General features: G+C 36.1%; 1 pseudogene; it reads right to left on the bottom strand.

Annotated features, from left to right (window-relative positions):
• Positions 1-4,662: 4,662 nt before the first annotated feature.
• LOC108695635 lies at positions 4,663-6,217 on the bottom strand (annotated as a pseudogene).
• Between the last annotated feature and the right edge of the window lie 839 nt (positions 6,218-7,056).

The raw sequence follows: 7,056 nt of genomic DNA, 5'->3' as shown, positions 1-7,056 counted from the left end.
TGGCCTTTATTTGATCCCTAGAGGCTTATGGAACAAAAAGTTCCCAGACTTTGCACAGAGGTTTTCCGATTTTAAGAAACAGGAAAAAAAGTGGAATTCTGTGCTTTCTGACTGTGCCTTGTGAGTCATTGGATTCCTGATTCATTACTAAGAAAGTTTAAAGAAAGTTTGATAATAAATTGAAAAGAATCTTCTACAGTTAGAAATGTGAAACAGAAATATTATGCTGAATTTAATGTTACTCTTACTAAGAGCATTAAAAATGAGAATAATGGTCTAGAAAGAAAGCATGAAAAAGACATGTCTCATCAGACGTTACAAAAATATATGGGCAGCAGGAGACCTTGATTTTAATTGGTCACTTTTTTCTTGTGTAGTTCACAATTCGGGCACATTTACCAAATGCCCCAAATGCCTGGTATGAGAAGTATACGGTTAGAAAAGTATGAGAGAAGAGAATGAAAGGAAAGCGGATTAAGGGAGGATTTAACTGTAGACTGAAGGAAGAGCAGATTCAGTATGCACATACATGGACTGATCAGATAGACTCTTTGACCAATTAGCCCATGGGGAGGATAGATAGAGAATGCATAAGGGGTGATACACAGCATGGCTGTCTAACTATTGTTACAGTCATTGGGGCAAACAGTGCAGCAGGAATTTTATTTCCTCATCTGAATGTGCATTATACATGGACCAACCAGGGACATCAATAAATAAAAAATTACATTTTTAAACAGGGCACATCCCTGACTGACCAATATTCATTCAGATATTGTTTAGGAGTGATGGGCTGCCATTCATGTACCAATAATTAGTGATGGGCGAATTTATTCGGCAGGCGCGAATTCACGGCGAATTTGCCCGTTTCGCCGCTGGTAAATAAATTTGTGAATTTGATGCGAAAATTTGCCAGCGAATTTCGCAGCAAGTAAATTCATCCATCACTAATTATTTGTGATGGTTTCGGAGCCGGTGCCAAGTTAGGCGCCGATAAATGGACGCCCGTTGACTTTAATGGCGAATTTCGTGGGATAATCATAAAAATATTATTGGCGTGAGTATGACCAGCTTCCAGTAATCACTTACCACCATTCTTTTCAAATAAGTTGTGCTAATACAAATGGTAGTTCTATTATTGATGATCTAAGCAGTCTATTCTATGAGCTATTGGCAATCAGAGCCATGAGCTGTAAGAACAATTGAAACCTTATTGCTAAGGTATCTTTATTTAGCTTATACTTGTATTAAGATCATGTAAAGCTACATTACATGCTTAAAAGCATGTTTTTAACTAATAAAAAAAGTAAAAAATAAGAGAAATATAATATGTCAGTTCCAGTCTCTTTGCAAGACACTACAAAGCCCACATCTTATTATAATTTTTATTATTAACACATATTTATAAAGAACTATGCTGCAACGCTGTACAATAAATGGGTTTATACATAAAACTTTGTTTCTTTGGTGGATTGCCTCCCTTGACACACTAGGTCTGCACAACTTTCTCCAGCTAGCAAGTCTGGTTTTGGGAATGGTTAATCTGTAATCCTTGCTTTGCTGTCAAACTGGATACAATTGTATTGCCTCGAAGGATGACATTTCTTTACAAAAATGCTAAATATTTCATCGATGAATGTGTATCTGTTTTACCTGTAGGTGGATTGTGAAACCTGGCTTTGTAGCATAGTGTCAGACATATTTCAAATATTTCAACATATTTCACATGTGGCATGCTACATTGGAGTCAAAATTAAGCTCATATTGATGTCATTCATCAAAGATACTTGACCCATACATGCTCCAGACATGCACCAAGAGCAATGAAACACTAATGCTGTAATTAAAGTTGTTCACAATGGTGCAGTGGAAGTGTTGCTATCCCCCCAACTTGAAAAATGTTTTTTTTTTAAAAAAAATGTACACACTAGTTAGCGTGCATATTAGCACATTAATTCACTATGTGGATTTGCCATTACTATGGATTTAGGGTAGTTTAGTTACATTTAAGGTAATGTTTTATTATTACAGAGAAAAAGGAAGTGATTAAAGAACAGTCATGTAACAAAAAGTACAACCAAACTTGCTGGGTTGAAATTCGGCCAACCATTGCAGGTTAGGGTTTGGTGCTGGTCAGACTAGGGACATACACTCTTTGTCTTGGTACCAGAGGCCCGCACAGAAGTAGTGTACAGAGCAAGAAGATGTGGATACGTGTCAGGTGGGGGTCCTACAATGACAACAATTTGTGGGTTAATGTTTTGGGGGATAGGGTCGGGTGCAGCTAGAGTTTTTCCTGATATACACATCTGCCACCTATGGACTAGGCTGGATTCCATCAATAAGTAATTGTGTCCGATACACATCAAAGTGCAAATGCAAGTGTTCTACTTTTGATGAACTGTTCACTGTTGTGTGAGGCACTACTTCCCCAGCAACCCCAATAACAATGTCATTCTTGTAAAAACACTGCATTGTGGGAATAAAACATGGCTTTTGTGCTCAAAATTGCAATGACGCAATAAGTTCAGTATATAAAAGATGGCATTTTACCCAAATTCCTTTTTAGGGTTTAGTTGTCCTTTAAGTATTGTGATGTCATGGAACTTTCATACTAGACCCAATCTTTATTTAGTTTTTTTCTACCCTGTCTGAACACTGCCCCTCCATATAACTTCAAATGTGTATTGGAATATAAAGGTAGTATGAGACATCATTTCCATATTAAATATTTGTGTAGTAATAGTTTCATTTGTTCTGAGTTTTAATCTGTATATTTTACTTGTTTTTAATGTGTTTCTATGACCTATATCTTATCATCAAACAGGATATTTGGTGCGTTCCCATGGGTGGTCACACTTCATGAGTTAAAAGCAGCTGGTACTTATTAGTATTAGCCACTCTATAGTTAGTTTTGCCCTGAATACAGTCTTAGGGCTATAGTAAGAATTGTAACATTTTCCTGCCCATGCAGTATTGAACTGGGATGTCTGGGGCCCACTGTGGCTGTCACCTCAGGGGCCCCCACCCCAGTGCCAAACTCATTCACATGATTGAGATTAGGGGGCAGTGCCAACAGTTATTGGTCATGCCCACCAGTTTTTTTTCTGTGTCCCACCAGCCCAGAACAACCCTTTGCCAATGCAATTTGCATGATGGCAGGCAGGCAGCAAAACACTGAAATAGGGCACCCATGGGTCAGACAATTTCTGCTCAGTAACACTCTCTGCCATAGACTTTAGGATTAATTCACATTAGTAGCTACTATTAGGAAGAGGTTCAAATATTTGACAGTTTTGTTTGGGGCATATTATATTTTTTACTCCATAAAAAATGCAATCTATTTTAACCTGCCTGACGGTTTTATAACAGGCTTTTATTGCAGTTCGACCACTTTTCACTCTTTTTAAGAGTGAAAAGTTTATGTGTAGGCACCTTTACCTTCTGAATGTTTGTTTAGATCACATACCAAGAAGAGCAGGAACAGGAAATGGGAGAGGCTGTGGGTAACCTACATAAGGACACATTTAACAGTCGTTAATACAAATAATTACATATGTAAAGTGCAGGTAAAAACATGACTGCAGTAGAGTTGTTCTGCACTATATGTCTATGATGAAACATTGACATCTAGTGGTTAAACTTAGAAAAACTGAAAAGTACAGTTCTTGGCTTTTTTTACGCAACTTTTTAGAAGCTGACTTGTCTTCGAGATGAAGGGGGTTATTTATTAAAGTCTGAATGCTAAAAACTTGAAAAATTTGAGTTTTTTTTACTATAAAATCGGGATTTGTAGTCGAAAAGAAACTTGAATTTTTCAAAATCGGAAAATCCACCATCTCAGACTCACCGAGGTTGTATACTGTATAAGTCAATGGGAGAGCGCTGGAATTATCCCAAAAATCCGACTATTTTGGGCTTTTCAGGAATAAAGGCTGAAAAAAATCATACGTTATGTTTCCAATTAAATCAGGCTTTTTTTAATAATAAATAAGGTCAACTCGTGTATTCTAGTTTGGGTAGACGTTTTAAATAAAATATCAAAAAAATATTTTGATAAATAACCCCTGAAATGTTATGTACAGTGGAACAAAAATAATATTTCTGTTCGAGGCTAGAGATCCTGTTTCAAAACTCTTTCTTAAAAAGGAGATGAGAAGTGACAAGAATGGTTTAAGCAGCAGCCACTGCTGTGCACTTTGTGCCAGAAACCCAATACATTGTATGTACGACTTAAAATAGATTGTTCATTGCGCACATCAATCCAAGTGGAGCTTAATATCTAAAGTCTCTTTCACGAAAAATACTAGGCAAATTTCATCAAAACTCAACTAACCTCTCTATATGATTTTGCAGTGTTCCTGGTGGTTTGAAAGGCAGCAATGCTAATAACTACTAAGCCATTCTGCAATTAATATACAATTTTAAAATCTACAATATTTATGTTTCCACCAAACCTTTTTAAAATGTAGCATTGCCATTCATTTCCAAGTAAAATCTTCAAAATGAATCACAGCCAGACTGAACAGAAAAAAAGCAATAGCATTTCAAAAGAGACAGCATTTTTTTGCCTATTATGTTATCTCATTTTGTAATGGAAATAAGCCCTCTGCCACAGACTTACAGTATATATGAAAATTAGTATATAACATTCAAGGCTCATCAAGGTGATAGCCCCTTTAGAGCCTCTATCATTTGGCTGTTTCTCAATGTGTAAATGAATGGGTTAAGAAGAGGTGTCACAATGCCAGTCAGCAGGGCAGAAAGCTTACTAAGATTCATAGAAGAAAATTCTCTCAGGCTCAAGAAAAGTGAACTTCCAAAGACAATAAATACAAGGAGTAGATGCGAGACACATGTGGAGAAAGTCTTCCATCGCACTCCCACTGTTGACATCTTCACTATTATTAATATTATATGTAAATAAGACATGCAAATATACAGTAGTGTTCCAATCACAAGTACTGAAGAGAAAGAAAGGTTTACATATTGTATGAGGCTGGTATCAGTACATGCAAGTTTCAGAAGAGGGTCCACATCGCAGAAAAAGTGATCAATCACGTTGCTTTTACAGAAAGAAGTCTAAGCACAAGGAGTGATTGCACAATAGTGCCGAGGAACCCTCCGAACCAAACCCCCACTGAAAGGTTTAGACAGAGCCTATTGCTCATTATTATGGCATAGTGTAGTGGAAAACATATGGCAATGTGTCTATCAAATGACAAGACTGCCAGGAGCAATAGTTCAACAGAACCAAGTAAGAAGTAGAAGTAGCACTGGATAATACACCCCGAGAAAGAGATAGCTCTGTTTCCACCCACAAGCATAGAGAGAAACTTTGGGATAATAGAGGTAGTGAAGCATATTTCCAAAAAAGAGAAATTGCTCAGAAAATTATACATGGGGGTATGAAAAGGCTGGGGCTTCTCCAGACGAGGAAAATAATTAGAACGTTTCCAGCCAAAGTGATGATGAAAGAGAGCGCGAGAAAAATAAAGAGTGTCAATCGGCTTATGTATGTTAGAGGAAATGCTGTTAGAATGAAACTTGTTATGCTGCTTGTATTTTCCATGTTACAGTAATCTTTAATTAACTTGAGAATGTCTTTCTATATTATAAGGAGCTGGAAAACACTGGGCCAGATTCAATTCCACAAGGAAACTTAATTTTACAGTTTATCACATGAAAACTTATAGGCGAGATTCAATTTAAGGAGAAAAACCTTTTCTTGTAATTTAGGTCCAGTTTTTTTCCTGTAGACTTCAATAGGGTTTTCATGTGATACACAAAGAGTTAAGTTTTCTCATTGAATTACATCTGGCTCTGTGGGAAAATTGCATAAGGAGATAAGCTTTTGTTATTAAATTGAATCTGGTCCATTATTCATTAAATTACTCATTTGCATATTTTTAGTCCAGTAGTTCTGATATGATAGTTTTTGGTATAGCCTTAAATTAAAAATATCATCAAAAAAATCATATTTTATGTGTCATTGAAGATTATATTTTTGATTGCTAGCAACTTTTTTTTATTCCGTTGTATTTCTTAAAGGCTTTGCAGATGTTGGAAATCGTATTCATTGGCATTAACCCCCACTCAATTACAAACTGACTACAATCTATCACTATTCCAAGATTTTATTCTAATACACAACAATATCCTATTATCAGATGAATTTGTTCAGTGCCTTTGGTACCATCCGGAATCCTTTTGTCATATCTACTGCAAAAAAAGAAAAGTTGTGCCGTGTTCTCTATTTATTTCTGTAAGTGGCCAATCAATGTACGTTACAGTCAGGCAAGTGCTGAAGACTGTTAATCTATGTGTAACTGGAAATGGGTTTCATCACCAAATATTCTTTAAATTTGAAGGTCTATATTGCAGGTCTTCATACCTTTCGATGAAGTAATCTGGTATGAGTTACCAGACATATGTGCTATTTTTCCGCTATCGTTACATTCCTTTTCAAAGGATAGAATAATCACAGATATACCTAAGCACAGTATATATCATTTGTTGACTGTTATTTTATGCAATTACGATGTAGTTGGCCTTCTTTGATCAAACTTCAAAAATCCTAGCTTATTGTGTATGGTGCCTTTGCTTTATATCTTCTGAGGGCTTCATATCAAAGCCTAATAATATTGTAGTGTCTCTGAAATAACATTCATTAATTACAAATCCTTTTATTCTAATGGGTCATAATCCTTTTGGAGAACTTTTTATTTTGTCAACTTCTCTCATGGGATTGTCGTTAAATACTATGAGTAAATAAATTAAATATAAGATAATTACTAACTATATAGAACTATACAGCAACTATACAGCTTTCTGGACTCTGAAGTCCCTTCTACTTTTATACCTGCATCCTTTTACACCTTTTATACACTGCCTGACACACCCCATCTGGGCAATGTCCTTGCATCAGTCCTAACTAAGTGAAAATAGAGAGTATCTTCCTTGAGGGGAGAAAGGCCATATGTGCGTTTCTCTATATTTGGCATGATCTCTTCCAAAGAAACCATTCAGCTTTTGAGTGTATAAACCTAAAGGGGC

The sequence above is a fragment of the Xenopus laevis genome, chromosome 1L (genome assembly GCF_017654675.1).
Source record: "Xenopus laevis strain J_2021 chromosome 1L, Xenopus_laevis_v10.1, whole genome shotgun sequence".
Lineage (NCBI taxonomy): Eukaryota > Metazoa > Chordata > Amphibia > Anura > Pipidae > Xenopus > Xenopus laevis.
The sequence above is the reverse complement of the archived record's forward strand: the minus strand, read 5'-3'. Positions and strand labels throughout refer to the sequence as shown.